The sequence below is a fragment of the Parus major genome, chromosome Z (genome assembly GCF_001522545.3).
Source record: "Parus major isolate Abel chromosome Z, Parus_major1.1, whole genome shotgun sequence".
Classification (NCBI taxonomy): Eukaryota; Metazoa; Chordata; class Aves; order Passeriformes; family Paridae; genus Parus; species Parus major.
In genome coordinates this window covers 22,344,185-22,362,306 of record NC_031799.1, presented here as the reverse complement: position 1 = coordinate 22,362,306, position 18,122 = coordinate 22,344,185, and the positions used below count along the sequence as shown (strand labels likewise).

Below are 18,122 nucleotides of genomic sequence, written 5' to 3'. Positions count from 1 at the left end.
AGAGCCTCAGTCACTGCCAAGGGGCCAAAAGGCCCAGTCAGAGGGGTTGCCAGTCAGCCTTGAGCTTCCTCAGTCCCCTCAATTCCCCTCTTCCACAGCCCTGTGTATGCTGTGACTGCAGGAAAATGTTCCCCAGGGCCTTCCCCAAGCCATTATACTGCCTTTCAGCAGTGGCTGATGACATTCCCAGAGTTACAGTTATCTTAGTACAAGAGGCAGAGATCACTATACTTCCAACTCCTATCCAAATATCGGCCTCAAAATAACAAACAGGTCATCCCACACGCCTCTGCTCTTGAACTGAAACAGTGCTGCCTGAAAGCAAGGGTGGGAGCAGGAAATGCCCTCATGTTACCCCCTCCATGATGAGAACGTAGCACTTCCAAGTTTTCCTCACCAAATCCCAAATACTGACATTGAACTGGAGGCAAGAGAGAAGAACCAGATCTGGACCTCCCTGCTGTGCTGCTGCAGTCAACAGATGCCAGAAAAACAGGCATCCCCAGTATTTTTTTTTTAGGTTTGTCATGGGGTTGGTATTCAGTTTCTTAGGAGGTCTAAGTTGGGTAGTTAAATATTAGTCCCACTGAATGCAAAATGAAACAGACACATGCAACTTCACACATTCAAAATTTCATCCAGAAATTACTACCCCCCCTGTACTAGTTGTACTGAATCTGCAGATTCCTTTGGTATAAAAGGCTTAAAGTTGATGTGCCAACAACAGAATTTGTCTCCTCTAGCTCAGTGTTATGGCATTGCCTTAAAAAAGGGTTTTTAGACATAGTGAGTAAACAGTTCTGCTAATTTTCCATTTTGGGGGTGTGGGGAGAGAGCATTAAGCTTTCAAGCAACCTTACATACTAATGACTAGAATACACCCTTTGTAATAACAGAGAGTTGAAGTGTCAGCCTGCCAAAGATAGTTAATTTGCTCAGCAATTCCACTTTAAATAATGATTGGAATGTAGGAAATGTCCACTACAAACCTATATTCTTCTGATGTCATCTGCGTGAATAAAGAGAATGTAACTGAAAATGCCTTTATTTTTTTAAAAAGATGTTCCAAAGAGCTCTAAATCCTGTATTTTTCTGCAAGAACTGCACCCATATGAATTCCTCGTCATTGTATTCCCAGGATTTTCAGTGAGGTGGAAAGGACATAAGAGCTGAACACCCATAATGGCTGTTACTGTTGACTCTGTACTGCTGGATATAAAACGCCGTTTATTGAACACAGATGAAAACAAAGTTCATATTTACTTAGGTAGGTGGAAATTCTAGATGAACACTGGCAGCCATAAAAATATGTCACTGATAACAAATACAGGATGCTATACTAGAAGGAAAGACCAAATCATGGGGTTCTTTCCCAACTGAAATGTAAGCACAATAAATTGCAGCAAAAGTTTAAGACAGTGTCTCCAGAAAAGTCACTGCATGAGCAAAATAACCTGTCTGAAGCTGACCTGGAGTTCAAAATCTCAGGAGTTCAATTCCCTGTTGTGCAACTAAGGGAAACTTTGCAGCATCTAAAAGTGAGGTAGTAGATGTCATTGAGAACTACAATTAAATTGAAAATACTTTGGTTTTGAATAAAACCTGTACAGTTTGGCTTTTCCTAGGTAATGAGTACTTTATTCTGCTGCAAAACATACCAAGAGCCAATATACCAATGTACTCTTATTCATGGGAGAACTTCTGCATAAGCTTTTTCTTGCACTAGTGATGTGCTGAAAGGAGAGCACCACTCACCTACAAGTCCTTTTTGTCAGACAGACAAAAACATATAAAGTACGATGGTGAGCACAGAGCAGGGGCAGAGGCATTTCATTCTGAGACTTAGTAAGGAGAGACTGAAGACAAGCTCTAGCTCAGTCACATTTATGTAGTTAACCTTTTCCTCCCAACAACTTCTTACCCCTTTTCCTTCCAACAACCTCCTCCCCACTTTGGCTTTCCCAATGAACCTAACCATCTCTCTCATGTGGCTCCAACAACGCATTTGTGCTATACACAGAAGCCTTTCCAGCTACAGGCTGTGCTAAACAACTGTGCTTCATGAAGCTTCACTCTGTTCACCCCCTGCGCTTTTTTTCCTCCATTTTTCTTCAGCAGAAACTCAAACCAGGCCCTTGCAAGGCTGAAAACTAGCTGTTTATTCTTCCTCTCAGTTTCTCATCCGTCAACAAGTTTTTTCCATGACAGAACCATATGTTCTTCACAGCATGCCACTCAGCATCCACTTTTGACCGATTGTCAAAATATTTGCTTTGACAACCCCAATTCAAAATACACAGTGGTTCTTTAACCCTTTTGGTACTAACTCATTGAAAGTAATTCTCACTGAGGAAGGAGATTACAAGCAGTAGCCTTAGTCACTTGGACTCCCCCTATTTTTACTCTTGCATTCAGGCACACTGGTGTGGAAGGAGGCTATCCATGCTGGGAAACAGCCTTGCACAGCACGTGCCCACATGAGCCACACACCACAGCAGCAAGATGGTCTTGGCAGTGCCATTCTGGCCCACCGTACAACCCACATTACTTGTCTGGACAGCACAGCTCTTGGATGGGCCAAAACTAAACCTTCAGCCTCAAACACCTTGGCTACCAGAACCACGCTTATAGTCATGCTCTGCATTAAGTGAAGTCTGAAGTGAAAAGATGCCAACAAGAACATCAGATCCTCAAAGCATCCAAAGAGAGTAAGAGTTCTCAAATGCAAAATTATTTTGTCTGTTTTAATCAAACCAATCAAGCCAACTTAAAACATTGCTAAAAAGTTTCTTTCTCTTCATATTCAATTTTGACACTGCCTCCAGTCATACTTTCACAGCTCTACCTAGGACTGTTAAAGTGTTGCCTTTTACTATACAATATGTTCAAAGTATATAAACAATGTTTATTTTTCTGAACAAGATAAAGAAACAAAATTCCCTCCATTTTACTCACACTGCCAGAAACAGAAAGTGAGAAGCTTCTCCAAATTTTAATATTTGAAGTAAGGTTTTGATTTTGAAGACATTGAGCTGCAGGCATACCAGGCAGATAGAAAGCAACAGCTGCAAAGTTCAAATCTGAGTCAATCACATACCATGGCTGTTTATTTAAAAAAGGTGTCCAACAAACGATGTACAAGAGAACCACAAGTACCTTGCAGAACAATGTTATGGCCAGTCCTTCATGCTCCCACTATGATTTGACTGAAGTCAGAGGCTTAGACTATTATTCAGCTTTTGCCCTTTCCAGCCTGGTTCTGTCAGCTCAAGAGTGAGAGTAAATCATCTTTAGATAAGTGGCTTTTGGCTTGGCTTAAGCAAACAGCTGAATGGAAGGCCACACAGACTGCTGAAGCCATCCTGGTTTATAAAATAAATCCAAGCACAGTTAGACATTTTCTTCTAATGTTTGTTGGGGTCCAAAGCACAACTACATAGAAGAGTTTCTAAATCTTGTTTACCATACACAAGCTTGAGCGTCTCATAATGCAAAACGTTCAAATCTTGGAAGCCTGGGTTCTGATTTTTCTGGAATGTTGTTCATTAGCAGTTATAAACTCTCCTAATATGCTTTGAACTACAAGAGTGGAAGTGGCTCCTATTTGTGTTGATGCTGACTCACTATTTAAAACAAACAGAAAGAGGCTCACATACTGAGACTCTTAATTACCTTAAGCTGACCCCCACCCAGGCTGACATGAAGCTCCCACTTTAAAAAGCTTCCAATCCTTAGGTGTTGTGGGACAAACAAATTATCCAATTGTGAGCTCATCCTGCCTGGCAGAGGTAAGAGGTAAACCACTGAGGTAAGAGGGACTACACTTAGGAAAATGTGGCATGAGCACTAGAGATTTTCTGGGTAAGTGGTAAATGTTAGTAAATAAACTTCTCTTCCACCTGGTCCTCTCAGCATTCTTACAAGAACTCCTGTTCCAAAGAAGATGGCAGGTTTCTGCCAACTTCCCTGAAGTCTTCAAAGCAGCAGAACAAGTGGCATTTGTCAGGAGATAGAAAGGTGTACCTGTGCATTTATACCTCACACACTTAGAGGTGACTTGCAGATGTAAGAAGAAGTACATTCACCACATTCCCCTGTCACAAGAGAACAGTGACAAGGATTATTACTTCAGGAAAGGCCAGCTATCCCAAATGGTTTGGTGTAGCTCTCTCTGCAGACCACAAGGAACTCTTCTGTCACTGGTTTTTCATAAGCACTACATACTCACCACAGGAAGCACCTGGACCAAGAAGAGGGAAGGACATCTCATTGTGTCTTCATTTTGTTTTCTAAATGTAACACATTTCAAAGTGATCACAAATATTCAGTGTCAGATAAAAAAAAATGGAGAAGGTGCTTTGAAGCTGAAGTGGTTGCACAGCTTCAGAGAAATAGCTGAGAATAAGCAAAGGATTCTCCATTCACCTACGTATTTTGGTCAAATTATTGCCAACCTTAACAACATTCCAGAACAGAGCTTCTACTTGAAGAAAACAGAGTAAAGTTTTGATTAGTCTTCACTTATGAATTAAAGAGTGAATATTTGCATATCTCATGAGTATTTAACCATTATAAACTTCCACAGGCATATAAATGAGTGCATTATTGTGACAGCTAGTTGAAAACACATCAGACTAAACAGATGAATTTCACTGGTAATGGAAAGAATGTAGACTTATGAACAAGACATCATGTCTTGTTCCTGCTGGCACAATGTAAGATATGAAATGGAAAAAGAAAATATTTTTCAGAATAGTCAAAACTCACTGATGTATCCTAATCAAAACCCTATTCCTTGCCTTTCCTTCGAATTACCCTGTTTACTTCAGCCTCTCCTTATCAAAGGAATGTAGTTGTAAAATTTAAATTAAACTATTCCTCATGGGCCCAAATATTATGTACACCAAGTGAAAAATAAATGTATAAAACAAAAGAAAATAATTCTGACAGTGACTGTTGCTCTTCTAAAGCTGGACATGATGTTTATTCCATTCCATCTTGCTAATGCTATGGAATATGCTATCTAATTATAGGTGGATGTGTTTCTAGAATACATCACTGTAAAAGAAACAAATATAAAACTTCTTTCCAACTCAAAAAAAAAAAAAAAAAAAAAAAGAAGCAGTTGAAATGTACTATTCTTTTTCTGACCTCATTAAAAGCAATGGCAAAACTCCCACTGATTTTAATGGGTCCAACACATCACTGAAAAATCACTACAAGAATGAAAGTTTCCAAATTTTCAGACCAACTGCAGAGGAGGTTTAAATGTAGAATTCATTTCCCTCTTCCCTCATCCAGATAAAATTTTGCTTATTGCCCCCCCACTAAGAGGAGATCAAGCTAACTCAGATTTCTAGCGTTGCCTCTGAAGCACAAATTCTCAAGCTGGAGATTTGTTCCACTGCTCCATATTTATTGACTTACAAAATTCCTCAAATCTGCAGCCATTACATTGTGTTTTGAAAATTTACTTGTGATCTTTTGTAATTCCAAAATTTATTAAAGCCTATAATGTTAAGAAAAGCTAATGTGTGGTATTTCTATTGTTGCTTCTCAGGAGAAAATTACACATCACATCAAAAATCATCACTAAGGGAGCAATCTTGGCTACAATTAGTGATAGTCTAACTGCTCAGGAATTTACCAACTGGGAGCAGAATCATGACTTTCCTTTCCTAGTTTGATTCCTCAGTAGCTCACTGCAGTCTCAACCTTCAGAAGTTTCACTTAAAGCCCCCTTTCTTGGTTACCTACATTATCATGTATGCAAGCAGACTCAAAATATTCATTATGGTGTGATTACTTCTTACACCTCTTAACTAGGGCTCCTAATGGAGTCTGATCAGAAAAAAGGGAGGTTAGGAGAAAAATGGGAAGCCAGAAGGAAGAAACTACTAATATTTGGTAGTAACAAATCCTTGCTATTTTTATACTAAGGATTTTTACTTTAAAAGGAAGCCAGACTATGGCTATTTAAATAGTTAATAGTGTGTGCATAAGCTAGAGCATCAGACCAAAACCACATGTACTTATTGTAAAAAATAATTCACTCCCATGAGTTCATTGTGACAGATTTGGAACTACTCTTAATAATTTATTAATATTGTACTAAGATATTTATTATACTATATTGGTTATTGTTTAATATGAGACTAGTGAGAAAAACAGGCAGGAAAGGAAAGAATGACTCAGTTGTGACACTTCTCAGCAAACTCTAGGGAATTGCTTACTAAAAAGACAATAATAGCTCAGGAAAAGCCTCACATATGCAGCAGATCAAAGACCTGAGGATTGTTTAGGAAGGAACAGTCTTTCAAACTGGAGGGAAGAGAAGCTGTTCTAGACAAACAAGCTTAAGAGAAAGGCACCTATGGGATGTGCCTATTGAAGTTAGGCCAACATGGAATACCATATTGGCCTCCTCATTTGCCCTTAGACAAAGCAGACAGCCCTGCAAACAGCCTTGGTTCCTTGCATGAAGGAAACACCACTTCAGTTAATTCCTGAAAGGAAACCATTGCAGAGTCTCCTTTCACATTTGTGGTTCTGTTAGCAGAGCAACCACAAAGGTTATGGATCTCCAGCCTGTCTGAACAGCCAGGGTGGGTCATTCTTCTGCTGAGATGAGATCTAAGTCTGTAGACCCAAGGACTGACCCTTCCAAGAAGGAAGGACCCAGAGGTGTTTGCATTATTACTGGAAATGCCTGCAAACACTCTTCTACGTCAGTCCTTCCAGACTGCCGCTGGCTGGAAAGACATCTCACAGGTATCGACTGCTCCCCAGGTTAATGACGTGTAACACTCCCACAATAAGGAAAGGACACTCTTTTGGCACAACACTCTGCACTTTGGATCCAAGACACACAGCTCAAGCAAACTACCTGCTACGACAGCAGTGACTGATGAGATGGAGAACCTATCTTGTCACAAAACATATGTAATTATTCTTGTTCCTCTTAACTCAAACTGAAAGTGAAACATTCTTCAAAAACAATCAATACAGACAAGCAGCTCAGCACAGTAATGCACAAAACGTGTGTACATTACAGGAACAACTTTACTATGACTTTTTGCTGTACTGGAACTGAGGAGAACCAGTAGTGGTTCCAGCAGTAAGCAGTACGTGAAAAGTGCTGTGATGGATCAGAGCTGCCATGCTTCTATACTGGCAAGGATATCTGAAGTATCTAGGCACCACATATGACAGCAAACTTGAAAAGAGTGCATGAAAAACCTTTTATCCAGGAAAAGTACTCAGACACTGGCATATCTCTGTGCACATCAGCTAAATGTGAGCTGTATTTGTTACTAATGATTAACCTCTTGACTGTGGCCAAAGAGAAGAACTGAAATATTTTCAATACTGCATATTCCATTCATCAATAATTGCAGGAATGCTGTGTTCAGTTGGGACCTCTAAAATGGAAGCTCGCTGAAAAAAGCTTGGAAAAATTTAGACTAGTAGCTGAAATTCTGGAAACCCCATTTTAGAGCAAGAAGCAAAAATAAACAGATTATTTAATTTAGCAACTGGATTTAATTCTAAAGCCAAGATTGAAGATACTTCTACAAGTTGAGCCACGTGCAAAATTCTGGCTTGTTTTAATGCAGTTTGACGTTTGACTTGCTAGACTAGATAATGCTAACAGTCCTTTTCTGTCCTTAAAACATATGCAAAAATTAATAACTTATGAATGTTTGTAGAAACTGAAAAGGGCTAGATGGGAAAAGTGCATCTCTTTCAGCTTCACTTTCTCCAAAAATGCTGTCATGCCTCTGTCTCTGATGTCACAGAAACACTTAATGGTGCAAACTAAACCAAACTAAACCTGTGTGGGGATATGCATAAAGGTCTGGTAATAATCCACCTTACTGTCAAATAAATAACCTTGCCAAAACAAAAGGAAGAAAGCACAAATAACCATTCCAGTCCTGTGGATGAGATGTTCCTCACTCATATAATGAAGTCTGTAGCAACACTGTAAACTGAACATAAATGCTGCCACTAGAAACCATGAAAAATTGGGGATTGAATATACTCAGCAGTGTCTTGCAATGTGCCAAACGCTTTTCTTGTCATCCTTCAAAAACAAACCTCAGGTATTTGTGTCACTCTGAACCTCTAGCCCTGACATACCACATGCAGATGCACTTTTCCCTCTCCACAAAGAAGTGCTGTGGACATGGTCACATCTCCAATAGTGACTTCAATTTTCTGCTCACTGAGAAATTGTTTAGGTATTAAACTGCAGGTTTTTTCCTACAGTATCCACTGCTGAAATAGGCAATTACCACAGCTACATGTGACAACAGCTGCAAAGAAATTTACCTGTAAAGAACCAAATTTACCTCTATGTAAAGAACCAAACTTACCTCTATGACTAGCTTTCTCCACCTCTGCTTCAGAGAGGAACATAAATTTACTGGTAAAGTATGTAGCAGATTATTTCCCAAACATGTACCTCATTGAAGAGGATGAAGCTACAGATATTGACAAGTCCCACTGGGTCATAGGGAGTGGACTTACTTCACAACAGAGCACCTTTTTGTGTATTGGATTGGCTAGTTTCTTTCAGTTCTCAGTGATATTTCTTTTGAAAGCAAATGCAGTCTACAGACTGGTGGGAGGGTAACATCTGATTGTACTGCTGCCAAAACCCGAAAGTTCTTGATTATGTCTTTCCCATTGGGAAATGCAAATGAATCAAAATGCGTATCTGGAGATCTCCCGAAGAATAGACAGATAATTATTACTAAGAAAAAAGTCCCTGCATACTAGAAACTTTATGGAAATCTGTCTGCTCTGTAAGTTTCAAACATTTAACTGAATTCTGAAAATTATCTTTAAATATAAGATTATCTATCAGACCTCCTTATTGCATTTCAAGTTCTATGCAAACATAGAACTCCATGGCAAAATTAAAAGTATGGTAAAAGAAACAGTTTCCTTAACTGTCCATCATGGAAGTTGATGTTTCAAACCAATTCTAAGCAGTGCACTCATTGCATTCTGTAAGTTAATATTGAATATTACTAGCATTAATTGGTTCTTTAAAATACAGGGTTGCAAATTAAAGATTTTATCCTCTGTTTCCTAATAAATGCTCTCCTAAAACCCAACTCATTTCATCACAGGCAAAATTTAATAATGATTTGAATAAATCATTATTAGTATGTATAAAGCTGAAAAAAAATTTAAATATGGTCATTCAGATTAGACATGCATCTAAATTTGTTAGAATTTTACTCAGAATTTTGTACTATGACTCTCTGATCTGGAATAAACATCCCAGTTTATGTAGTTGCGTATTTACCTTTATTTCAGGTGAACAGGACATGCTCTTTTGACAGTCTTTTTCTATTTGGTTATGTTAAGACTGCAGAATTAAAAGTTCAGATAATGCAATCAAATAAGCAAAACCATTTCAGCCTAAGCCTAGTCTTTTGGTTTGTTTGGTTTTTTTAAAGATGTTCTCTTACTTTTGAGCAATAGAGTTATGAAATGTCCAAAGCATCAAGGGAGAGAAAACAAAGAAAATAAATAGAAATGGACTACTTAAATACAGAGAGGACAAAACATGCATGTAGAAAGACCAAGATTACAATCCATAAAACAGGCTTGAGGTGGGGGGTGTAATTTTTTTTCTAAAGAAACACTGCCTAATGTATTGAAATTTTTTCCAATGACTGCTACCCATTATTAAGCTACAGATCTGACAATGTGTAAAATCTTGCTATCTGACACAGCTAAAATTTTGTCTTGTGTGTATGTTTGTACATATATAGTACAAAAAGCTTGGAAACATTCTATCCTTACAAAATAATTTTACATTCTTCCTGAGTAAAAGCTGAATCAAGAGATTTATCTACTTAGATAAATAAAAGATTAGGACAACAAAATTCTTATTTTATTTAATCAGCAGAAACACTTCTATAAAAGTTAAACTTAAAAAATTGTCATCTCAAAGCTTTAAGAAAAAATCATAAACCATAACAAATTCCACAATCCACTGAATAAATCAAATAGGAAGCAGAACAGCTTCAATGCATACCCAGTACCCCAACAGTCTCCCAGCACTGTTGGATGAACACTTGTAGATCATCAGTGTGGCATCTCTTGTGCCAAAACAGCATAACAGGCTCTCCTTTTTATCTTTATGCCAGAGAATACAATTCTACAGGAAACTGGAAATAAAACTCAGTAATCTTTGTTTAGTGAATGTCATCTTTAGAAAAAGTAAGGGATTGTTTCTTTTGTAATATTGCTTATCTTTTACAATTAAATTCATTTACTAGAGTAAGAGCTGACAAATCCATTTGGTGTTTTGCATATGATAAATTCCAAGAACACACTGACTGGTGTACACTGGATTTATTTCACTAGGGTAAACCAGAATTTACCAAGCAAAAACCAAAAACCCAAATAGGTTGAATGAAGCATTTGAGTCCTTGCTTCTGTAATCACTTTTGCCCTGAGATGTCATGATGGCAGGAGTACCAGAAAAGAAGCTCTCAAACCTTTTTGGTGCAGCCTGGTCTATTTGCAGCACAGCCAGAACAAAAGATTTCACTTGACTGACTCACCATTTGGATAATGATTTCATCTGAATTGAGCTGTGAAAATACCAATTTGCTTGAGATGACATAACTGCTGTTGCAAAATCTAGATTCTTCAGTAGTTCTCCTAGAAAGAAGGCTTTGTTGTAAGACAAGTGAGAGGCTCTTCAAGCAGATGGTCCTGGGGATGTGCCCAAAGGCCAGTTGGTACATGTGCACAGCCAGGTCAGAGCTGCCAGCAGAGCTGCAGCAGCCTCCTGGCAGCAGGCTGTCTTCTCACAGCTGCAATTTGTGCTCTGTGCCCTTGCAGGGCTGAGATCCACATCAAATACTCACCTTTGTATTTGGAAAAACGCAGCATGCACCAGGCTTCAATGGAGAAGCCATCACCGCTGGCTTTGTTGCTGGTGTCATCTGCACTGCAAGGCAATGCCTGTTTTGCAGCATTATTTTAAGATGCTGCCTGAGTAATTCTGGATAGAGCACAAGAAAAAGTTGCTTATCTTTCACCAAAATTCAAAGAAAATTCCATTTTCCCTGGACTGGAAGAGACATACACAGATTGATGCAGGAGATGCCAGAATTGGTGGCAGTTGCATTCTTCTGTGTTCAAGGCGTGTGCCATTGGCTTCAAGAACATTCACATTTGTTTACTGTGCATGATTTTCCTAAGAAAGGAAAGAGCTACTTTGTTCCTTTTTTACTACAATCAAAATCTGTTATCCTATTTAGGGAAAGGGAACACAGAAAAATAAAAAGGGAAAACTTTGCCATCTATTATCTTCTGCATTCTATGTTTCTTTCTTAGTACGCTGCTGCTAAACACTTGTTTTTGTATAATTTCAAAACCAAACTTAGAGTAATTCCTGCCCTATAAGCAATATTTGTATTTGCTCATCCTGATCATGACCTTGCCAGTGTAATTTAAAACTTCTGAGTCCTTGCAGCTGTGCTGAACTCATCAGTGCTTTTACAAAATACTAGAATTACAAAAGAAGAGCACTAGTATTCACTGCAGAGTGTTTAACAAATTACCAGAAAACTCCAAAGCTTTTAGCTTAGTCCTTTTTAGTCTTAGTCTTTTTACCTAGGATATGCCCAGTAGCTTGTCTCCCAATGGCAGGCTGAAATAAGAAACTGCAGAAATTTTACAGCAGCATTGCCCTGGAGGCAACTACTTGCAGCAAGTGCACACCCCAATTCTCTGTAATCCACAGACACTATCTTGTATGAGAGAGGGCTTAAAAACAGTTGAAACTACAATGAAATATGCTGAAAAAACAAAAATGCACATAGCTCCTTTCCTCGGATGTGGAAAAACTTCTGTGTACTAGATTTTGGCTTTTTTATGATCTTTTACAAAGAAGATCATATACAAATGGTCTAGTTGGTTGGTTTGTAAACTAACAAACAAGTAAACATGACAGGTTAGGTTAGATTAGATCTGTGTGTCTGAAACATAATCAGCAAGCTGGTCACAGTCATACCCAGTAAAACAATCCTCTTCATTGTTTTCAAACTCGTAGTTTTGTTTAACTTTTTTTTTTTTTTTCCACAGGAAGCTATAAAAAGAAACAATAAGCAGAAAGTACTCAAACCACAAGCAAATGCAAGGAAGAGATAAGGTGAAATACTAAAAATAAATCTGGAGCAGTTGCAAGCTGGTGAGGAAGCAAAGTAACAGTAAAACATCCATGTCTTTATGCAAATACAGTTAAAAAGAAAATAAATAAATAGGAACCAGCTGGTAAGAGGAAGAGCATGGTGGAACAAAGCACACTACAGGAATGAAAACACAGCCTGTTACAATAACCTGCACAGGAAATCTGCATGCATAAGAGAAGGTCAATGCAGTATTACTGTAATCAGAGACAATAACAGTGTGCTAAAATATGAAGAGGAACAATAGGAATGCTGGACACTCCGCTGCACCTATGTAGAGACTCATTCATACTCCAAGAGGCCTGACTGCTGTCAGCCTGTGCCATTCATTCCCCAAGAAAACCCAGCAGGTCATGTCAGCAGCACCACCACTTCCTGACAGCACTGGAGCAAGAACAGTCTGACTGACCTGGGGAAGGTCTGGCACAAGAAGGTGTCCTTGCACCTCACAGATCCTTTTCAACACTCATCAGTACAAAAAGTGACATTACCAAAAGTCTTATAATAAAAATGTTAAATGACTACATAGGAAAAGTGATACTGAATTTTATAAGAAACTGTAAAAGAATAGCAGATAATTTAAATGTGTTCAGAAGAATGGTCAATCACTGTTTAACCTTTGGAAAGTCTAGGGGAATTTGTAGAAAGAAGTTTAATATTAAAGACTGAAATTTATTAAACAGCAGCAACATTTCAATATTGAAGAATGTAATGCTGGAGGGTAAAAAAAATCAACCCGTACTCTACTAAGACCAAGAAACAGGAAACCTATGAACTCTTATAAGCAACTCCCTTAAATCTATAAAGAATATGAAATTATGGAAATAAGTCTAACCTTTTAATGGACTGTTTCTTTAGAATGACATGCTAAATAAACCCCAAAGCTCAAAATACTACTTCTTTGGGAGGAGAAGAGAAAGAAGGGTCCACAAACAGGCAGTGATCCCTCTGTGCAATTTAAATTATATTTTGTCTCTTGAAAATACTGTGAAAAAAAGCAAAGAAAAAAGCTGCTGAAGACAGCTGGAGTTATACTAAAGCTGGATACATCATCCCATTTTCAAAATCCAAATAATCCAGTTTCCTATGGGTAGGCTAACATTGAAAGTCTTCTGAGGGATAACAGCCTTCAAGAGCTCTATAAACCTGCTAGGCAAACAGAAGTTTCCCTTCTCTCTGCAGAGCCATGCCCTGAAGATCATAATGAACAAATACTAACATTGCTCAGAAAGCTGGAATTACTCTAAGCTTGTTTTGAAACCATCCAAAAACAAGTGTCTAGCAGCAATGCACTGAGAAAAATAATGTTGACTTGTCCATTCCCTCATTTGCTTTCTAAGACAGCAGAGAAAGAAAAGCATTCATTTAGGTTTGTTGGCAGTGCACTTATATACACTTATCATTCATGAATAAGCAATTTCTTTATAAGACAAATGAAGGATACAAACAATTAACAGAGAAAAACCCCTGTTTTCCTTTTTTCCCTCCCTGTCTTGGTAGACATAAGCTGTATTTAAATTAATAGCGAAAAACTGGGGATACTGCATATTTTTGAAAAGCATATGATTGTAAGAATATACTATACCTCAGTTGATTAAGTGAGGTAACATACAAAGAACATAGTTTTAAAAAATATTAACATTTAACTTCATAAAATTAACATTAGCATGAAGCAGATTTTTAAGTCTTACAATACTAAAACACGTGTAAATTAATTCAAAGTCAAGCTCCACCAGTTTTGCAGGGAGAAACTGTTATTCCAATACACACAAACTGCTATGGATGCTGTCAAAGTGATGCTCTGTAAAAACTAGACAGAGAGAAAAAGGAGAATACATCTCATCCATTTTTTCACCCTGCCATGAAAGCAAGAAATTGAGGCCTATTTGTTTCCAACAACAAAATTCAGGCAACGCTCTCTGAGGTGCAGTGATGGGGCTGTGTATTTTGTTTTACTTTAAAAAAAAGTTGTTAGATATATTCTGCAGATGTATAGATATATTCATGCAGAATATTATCTAGCTCCTAGTTAAAATTGTGGCTTAAAGCATAAAACAAATACGGACTATGATACTGATCTCTGAGCTGGTAAAATGCTTCCATGTTCCCACCAGAATATCAAGACACAAATGCCTCTGGTTAGTGACATTATCTGAATTCAGTTCCCAGAAGAAAGTGATACAGAACATCAAGGTTGTAGACATATCAGACTTTCAACTACAGCAAAGCTTTTGAAACAGTACATAAGTTTGCACAGATTTTTTTTTTCTCCTGCAGAGAACGATTTCACGGGGTATTGTAAATATTATTTTGTAATATGTATATCTAAAAGTATAACTTAAAAATTCTAACTTAATTTCCAGCAGCTTATGAGCTCATCATTTCCATGAGGCTCGCCTTGCTATTTGATCACAGGAATAAAAGCTTCTTTGGACACTAAACATACATCTACAACTGTAATCTTAGAAACAAAATAACTAAGTGACTCAGTTACTATGTTTTCACTCAGATCGGTTGGTATTCAGGAAGTGAGACTCTGATTACTAATCACCTGAGAGAGCCCTTGAAATGATGACTGACCTTTTTAAAACTTCAGAAGAATAAACATGCAACAAGAAATCACCGGGAAACAGCTTCTCAAAGAAAACAGCTAATGGAGAAACTTGGTTGAGAATGAGTGCATATCTGACACATCCTGACTTCCAATGTTTTCAACCCAACAAGGGTGAGCACCAGCCCTCTCCAGAAAGCAGGGTTGCTTGTTCTTCCTCTTCACAATTAAAACCCATGCTTACATTATATGCACATTGCCCACATATGCTGTTCACACTAGAAGACTATCTATGCCCAAAAAATTCTTCTGCCGTGTTGCCAAATTGTGAGCTCAGACAGCAGTTTACACTAAGTTCACCAAGCAGCCACCAGAAAATACAAACAATTAGGGGTTTTCCAAAACTGCATTTGGAAAAGACAGTTAAAAAGAAACAGAGTATGCTAAAACTGATTAAATGAAAGGTAACCCTTACAACCTTTCACTGTATGCAGACATGATCTTTAGTAGAGAAAATCAAGAGGCATTCATGTAGAGGAATTCAATTTATTGAAATAGAAGTCAGTAATTGGATCTGCCTAGAGTAATTGCATATCATAAACAGAATGAACTTGAAGTCTTGGTGTATATCAGGGGCTATGAATTAACTAACATCAATGAGATTAACTGAGGAAAAGGGCTAATAGGATACTGATGCACTTTGAAACAGCTATGCTGCTTTCTCAGCTAGAAATAGTACATGAGATGAAGATAATCTTTTGCTATATCTCAAGAATGTATGTATGCATGTATGTGCTCAGATGTCCCGAAAATTGCAGACAGAGAGATATGGAATGTTTCTGGCAATGGAAAAAAAAGAGGGGGGTGGGGATGGAGTGGGAAGAGGGGTCTGACAAGGGAATGGGATCAGAATGAACCCTACATCAAAACTGCTCTGTTTTCTCCTTTTCAGAAAGGGGGTGGTGAATGAAGTATTGTTTTTATTTTTTAAGAACAACTGAAACATCCAGGAATCTGGATATAGCAGAATTCAAGTATTTCCTAAAAGTAAAACATAAACTAGCATGAAATCAAAAAAGGCAACGTTCAATGAGAGCAAGTAGTAAGAAAGGGAAGTATATAAATACAGACTGAAGAACAGCTAGCAGTACTATAGAAAAGGAAGTGAATGTAAAATGGGTCACAACTGAGTAGGAGTCAAAAGAATGACAGAAGGACAAAAGCAAAACGAAAATGTTCTAATTCAGAGATGTGTTAGCACTCCTACCAAAACACAGAAAGCAGCAATTACATGCACTTTCAAAGCATCCAGATTCTTGCTTAACATTTCAGCAAAATATGTAGAGATGGCAAGACAGATCAGAGGACAGCAACAATGGCCAAAGGTCTTAAAAATGTGACAGGAGGGACCATACAAGAAGCTTTAATTCATATGAAAGAGTAGATGTGATATTAACTGAAGTGATATAGCTAGGATCTGAGAAACAGAGTTCTGGTTCACAATCAGTCCATAAACCCTTCATAGATTAATATTTAGTCCAGCAAACAATTTTGAACTCAAACACAAAACAGAAGCCTGTATGGGTAGTTGTTTAAAAAACTGCAGCACTGAATAGAGCCATAAGAAAACATAAACAAATGAAAAATACATGAAAAAAGCCTTTTCTTTTGCCATTTAAAAAAAAATCTGCATAAAGATTTTCTCTACCTTTCTTTCAGTCTCATGTTTCAGCAAGAGCTGTGAAAGCAGCTGTGGCTGGTGTAAGCTTGAATGGCTGGACAGAAATGTGGTAAGAATTTCAGGGTGAACTGAAGAGAGCTTTCTTTTACAGTGCAATCAGTCAAACTTAAGATTCATGCCCTTCACATGGCTAGTCTATAAATTACAGGACAATAAATCAACCAAATCAAAACAGGATGTGCAAGGCAGTTGCTGTGTTTCTCAAACACCTCCTCTGGGATGCAGATGCAAGACACCCAAGGGGGTTTGCAGTAACTTCCAGCTCAGGTGATGCATATGCTCAAAATGGTCCAGAACTAATTATAAAACTAGATCCCATAACAAAATCTACTGCTTATTGACATTTGCAATGTGCTGCAGGAACCTGCAAGAACACCTTTGTATGCCATCACAATCCAAGGTGATTTTTTCCTCAAGTTTTAGTTATGTTAGTCCAGAGCTTCTCCACATTCCCTTTGGTAACAGACAAGATTGCATAAAGTAACTATGTAAGTGCTAGAAAAATGTTCAATTGACACAGTTGTTGGAGAATTTCAAGCTGGGTAAGGGCATCCCCTTAGAGGAAAGTGGAATGAAAGTTGTTGCAGTTCAGCCTCAAACTTCATCAGAGGTTCCCTTTATTCACCAAAATAAAAGGTCTCCCTTAGTACACAGTTTGTTCAACACTTTCCACTCTTAAAATGTACTTTCATTGCTTACAACTTTGCCAAAATAGCAGTTTGGGCTGAAAATTTCCACACCAGATGCCTGCCTGAGGCTGAATTTTTTGCATAAGTTTCAGCCAAACAGTTCAGATGTTCTAGAAAATGAAGACGCATTTTTCAGTACTAAAAGCTTTTGGTGAACTCTTCTTCAAGAAGGAAAGCTTTGTAAGACTAGATAAAATCTTCTGCTCCATCGCATGGTTCATGACACTGAAGGGTGCACATCTACCCTGATTTGGCAATTGGAGGCCTTTTGTGAGTTTGCCAAGTGACTCGAACCTCCATCGTCTGCATCCTCACTTTGCACCTTTCAGCCAAGCTGGAGTCCTGACCAGAGCAGCAGAGCAGTCACCTCCCTGGAGGACAACATGTGATTTCAATCAGCCATGGACCATGTCAAATCAGAGCTGAAATCAAAGCTCTGTTCAGGGCGTGCTTTTCCCTCTCCTGCCAGTGACTGAGTTATGCAAAGGGCCATGATGGGGGGCTGCTTTAGAAGGAAACAGTGAAAGAACTTTAAAAAACAAACAAACAAAAAAAAAAAACCAAAACCACGAAGCACACAAAAAAAAATCCCAACAGCCACACAATATCTGGGTGGGCTGAAGGAATGAAGTGAACTGGAAGAAGTTGGAGAGTTTAGATCAATGAGACAGAGTCCACTAATGAAGGTAAGGTCTCTCCAGGAGACACCCCAATCAGCTTACACAGGGGTAGCAAAAGGGTGTTAGCAGCAACAGGTGAAAAGCGCCTAGAAGTGTACAAAATTCATTTTGCACAATTACCCTCAAGTTTGGCATTTCCTTAAATTTTAAAACTCTGCATTGACAGCATTTATAAAAGTCCCTTGTCCTGCATCTCAATCACTACTTCACAATGTCTTCACATGCATTGCAAAGAGT

General features: G+C 38.2%; 1 protein-coding gene across 2 annotated transcripts in view; it reads right to left on the bottom strand.

The window, feature by feature from the left end:
- LHFPL2 (LHFPL tetraspan subfamily member 2) overlaps positions 1 to 18,122 on the bottom strand; it is a 120,525-nt gene that overhangs the window by 19,540 nt on the left and 82,863 nt on the right. The window lies entirely within an intron of this gene.